The sequence below is a fragment of the Tigriopus californicus genome, chromosome 4 (genome assembly GCF_007210705.1).
Source record: "Tigriopus californicus strain San Diego chromosome 4, Tcal_SD_v2.1, whole genome shotgun sequence".
Classification (NCBI taxonomy): domain Eukaryota; kingdom Metazoa; phylum Arthropoda; class Copepoda; order Harpacticoida; family Harpacticidae; genus Tigriopus; species Tigriopus californicus.
The window spans coordinates 10,319,016-10,324,139 of record NC_081443.1 but is presented as its reverse complement, the minus strand read 5'-3'; positions in this window follow the sequence as shown (position 1 = coordinate 10,324,139).

The following is a 5,124-nucleotide window of genomic DNA, read 5'->3' as shown; positions in this document are numbered from 1 at the left end:
GAGCTAACTTTAGTGAAGATGGAAATTGCCCTGATCCAAGATGAAGCGAATCAAGTACGAGAAAACAGGAGCGAGAACCCAGTGAGCATCTCATCAGAAACTGAGATGTCACACCATCAGGACCAGAGAGAGCTGGAAAAGCCTCAAGTCCCTTATGGCCTCTAAAGCATTCCTGATCTGTGACTACAAGATCATCTAAACGCTCAGCTTGACTAACCATGTCAATCTCGACAGACTCATCTTCAGAGCAATGAGCTGTTGCTTCCGAACTCAGTGGGTTGAAAACACAACTAGAGAACTGATCTCCAAGCATGTTAGCCATAGTCTCTACATTGCTAATGGCTGCCCCATCAACCTCAAAAGGCCAACAGAGTGTTTCATTTTTCTCTTAGAGTTCGCATAAGAGAAAAATGCCTTCGGATTCCACCTGACCTCCTGAACCACCTTACTCTCAGTTTGTAACTGGTCATATTCGATGGAGGCCTTAATCTTACCCTGAACTACGTCCAACTTTTTTTGGAGACTAGCCACAATTACTGGATTCGAAGTGCTCTTCAGCCTTTTTGCTAGTTTGCAACTCTTTTTGAACAAAGTCTTCCTATATTTTGGAAATTTTTGTCCGTGTACCACCTTTCGGAACACATTCAGAGATTGCTAAACTGGAGCAAACTTCCTTTAAAAACTGAAACTAACTTATCAATGGCTGCATCTATGGACGATTCCTGTTTCAGAATTGAAATCAGGTCAAGTTCTTCTAATCTTTCTATAATCAACGGCCAATGTTCATCTTTGAACTTGAACTTAGCCAAACCGACCTTTTGGCCGGTTTTACTCTAGAGCACGCCGGCTTTTGAGTAATGGTCGACCCTATCTCAAGAACATGATGATCTGACAGATTAGTAGTGTCACATGGACATACTGGATCAAATCAGGGTCATTGGAAAAGACCAAGTCGAGAACGCTATTCTCTCTAGTGGCTACACCAACGTGCTGGGAGAAATTGCGCAAGATCGCAAATTCTTCCAGCTTTTCGAACGACTGAGATGTCGATTTCGAAATGGGGATATACCCATCAGGACTAACCTCCCACTCTACAACGCTAGCCGGAAAATTAAAGTCCCCTACAAAAGAAAACCTTCGAGCAAACTGCCAGGTCTAACTCATTTCCAGTGAATTGGAGAGCTGACGAAAAAGAGCTTGCTGAACAAGAAGGGGGTCTATACATTGTAACAATAGACAAATCAAGACCTCGAAGATGACAAAACTAAGACCTCTACTTCTCCATTCGACATTTGTACATGACTAATGTGCAAATCATTCCTAACATATAGGCATACGCCCCCATGTGGGAATTTGGATTATCAGGGCGTATCCTATCACAACGAACTAAGTTGAAACCAACTATGGTAGTTCTTCATCTAAGACCCCTGCCGAAGCCAGGTTTCTGTTATAGAGATGAATGAAATATCTTTCTCAACGGCTAGTTCTTCTAAGATCTGAACTTTTGTGCTGTCTTTTTTAGAAATCAGACAATGCACGTTCAAATATAGCCCCTTTACGGGCCTCTCTTTTGACGGACCAAGTTCACAAGATCTTGGACCATCCTCTCCAACCGTAAAAAATCCCGCTTATCAACAAAGCTACGTTCTACTGGAGGCAAAGCATAAGCTAATGTGGGAAGGTTGGGTTTGAGGAATGGGTTGGGCAGCTACATTTGAATAGGAACGTATTTTGGGAATAGGGGTGGGGCAAGGAATATTAGGAGGAGGTTTTATAGGAATAGGGGTGGATTGGGTTTTGAAGAAGAGGAGGGAATTGGAGAGAGGGTGGGGTGGTAGGAGGAGAGGGAGGGAGAAGCTGAATGGGGTAAGGAAGGGGGGTGGGGTGGGATTAGGTTTAGGAATAGGGTCAGCTCTAAAACTACGAAACTGAGCTATCCTATTCTCGGCTTTCTTTGCGTCCCTTCAACATGGACGGAGGTACACCGTACATTAAAGCATGTCTTAAGTCTCATGGACTGACGGCACATGTACGGGTGAAAAAAGGACAATCTACCTTTGAACATCCCTTCTTACTATTGTACTTCTCAAGGCCGAACTGAGAAGTTTTTGACACCATTTAGGGTGGTCAAACTGACAGCCTTTTCCTTCTTCAGGACAAGGCTGCTTTCGATAAACAGGACAGACTATTTTTCTCTACAACTGTCTTTTCCTGCGCTTTTTCAAGAGGAGATACTACTTCAACTTCTACGTTGGTCAAATTAGTCGACTTTTAAACTACTGGGTGAGCCTGTTCTTCAAGCAGCACCCTGGTTTCATTGACCCAAGCAACTAAAGCCTCTATAATAAACGGCTTATTGACTATGGAAGGATCCTTTCCAGCTAAGACCAGGTCCAAACATTGTCTAGCCTCTTTGCTGACTTTTCCTAAAATAGCTTCCATCATGAATGCAGGAGGAACTATCTATTAGTAACCAAATCAACAGGCCAAGAAAAAAGAGAAGAAAAGAACTAAAAAAGCTGTGCAATCTTGTCGTGAGATACAGGACAACAGAGCAAAATAGGAATGAAATACTTCACATCAAACTAACATACAAATCAAAGATGGAGATAGTAAACAAGAAGTAAGTGACAGAGAAAAGCAAGGAATCAAGAACATATGTAAACTAGGACATCAACAAGAAAACACAGAAATAAACTCAACTAACTGGTCGAACACAAAATAAATCAATACAGTAATGAACAATAAATTCTAACTCTAAAGGACCTATATAATCAAACTGAAGAACTACACATATCGATTTGGAAACTAGAAGACAGATACACTACAAATCAGAAAGAAACTGCTAAAGCTAGACATAAACATAAATGAGCAATAAACTTATTAGGTTTTAAAGTAATTACGTCTTACCAAAGAGCCGTGAAAAACCAAACCTAATTGAGTGAATGAATGGCAATTCCCATTCATTCACCCACACACAAAACACCACGAACACTACACGTGCACAGCAACCAAGGAGCAACAGAGGAAGTCACACCTTGGTTCGAAATTCCTGGGAGATAAGAACGAGAGCAAACTAAATGCGTCTGTTCTCAGCGAGCTCCAAAACAGGAATGTTTCCATGATGTTTGAATGATGATTCAATTCTGTCGCCAAATTTCCCAGAAACCCGACTTTTGGTCATGCTAAATTTTGAAGCGGGTTGGGAACAGCATTTCTCGCTTTCAAAGTTGTTGCGAAAATGCATTTGATACCATTGATGTGTAATTAATATTTTTTGTGCTCGGGCATGAAATAAAGTTTTTGTCGATTTGAAGTCTTCTGAAATAAAGCCAAAAAGCAGCCGTGTGTCTCCTAAGCCTTTGGTCAAGGAAAAAGACAGGATCATTCCCACATATTTGAATTGAAAAACAGTAAATTGATGTTTGGCCTATCTTGCGATACTTTTTAGTCCAGACCCTCTCCTTACTGAACCCCTGCACGATGATGACGTTGTGACCCAAAATAGGGTTCACTTTATAGCTCGAGAAAAAGCTCAGCCAATTTCACAAGCTCTCGTTTTGGGCCTGGAAACCAATCCGAAGGTCCATCGTATGTTCCAAGGGCAAACCACCATTTCGTTGGGAACGACAAGTCCGAGTCTAGTAAGCAACGTGACGGAGTACTTCGAGACAATTGAAGAAATCCATTTTGGGGTAAAGCCCTCCTTATACACCAAACCGTTGGGAACAGTTTGTCCCGTAACTAATAACGGATTTCCGCTTTGACTCCAACGATAGGATGACGAATTGCTTAATTCTAGAAGAGGTAACTTTGGATGACAATTGATTGAAAAGTCCCCACTTCTATTTTGAGCAATAGCTAAGCTGGTATCATTTACATATTTTGCTACAGTTCGAACCTACATTTTTCCAAAGAAATGTTTTTTCACCGCTTACATCTCGATTATATCAAAAGTTTTTACCGGGATGGAATTTACAAAGATATTGCTTAATCACGGCTGCACTAACTTAACAACACACCTTGCCTCTGGATAAGACTTGGCAGATAGTGTTTTCTTTTCGCAGTTTTGTAGTTTCAAGGCCGAATTTTTCAACTATTAAACCCACAAAAATTCTCATGAATTGATAAATGTTAGGAATGAATGTTTTTTAACGTTCTTAAGTAGCGAGGGGCGGCCATCACTTTAGGTATACAATATTACAGTTTTATTTCCCACTTAAGCTGAGAATGCATTTCGTATTCTTTGTTTCATTGTATATTCGGGAAAACCACGAGTCTATGATTATCAGAATATTTTAATGTCAGGCTTCCTGACGTGTCCAAGGAAACTTTTCGATCGTTTCCCATGCTACAGGGTGCGTCATAAGTTCTGCAATTCTTTCTAAAAGACTCAAGTCCGGATTTGTGAAAAATAAGTCATTGTTTGGTATAAATTTCGCAATATGAGTTTTTTGTTCGACTTGAGTGCAATGAAGACTCGAGGCCTCTGCTGGACTCGCCCCAGCACTAGTCCTACTTCAACGTTCAAACCGGATTCAATCTTGGTTTCCATTGTAGTGTAAAGCCGCCCTAAGAATTGCTGAAGAACAAAGTATCAGTCTGTTTTTATCGCAAAAGTCCTCAGGACAATTAGGCAAATTTCCATTGTTAATGCTGCATGCCGCTGTTGTGAGACATCTCTTAACATTTAAAAGCTGTCATCAAAAACAGAGATATTCAAATTGATACCGCGTTTTCTTTTTTTGTTTAAATGTTCTTGAACCTCAATTTCTCATAAAATAAACTATTACTCAATACCTTCCACGCCATACCTTTTTGTGCTGCAGAACTTTTTGCGAACCCTGTTTGAGAGCCGCACATATCTAAAGAAACGTTGTATAGAGGCAGGCTCTCCAGTGTTTGAAGTTGCCACTTCTCCCATGAGCACTTTTCACCTTTATTTGCACCTTCTTACTTTTCTTTGGCACTTGTTTTGCTCATTTGGCCTGAAACTGAAGATCCAGTTTTAAGTCCAAAGACACAAGCTAAGCAGGGCGCTAAGATAGTTAAGCAGCCCAAAAGACGCAAAATTGCTGCGTTCCTTACATCCTCCAGGCTAACTAGGTTCTCTTTTTGAAGAAA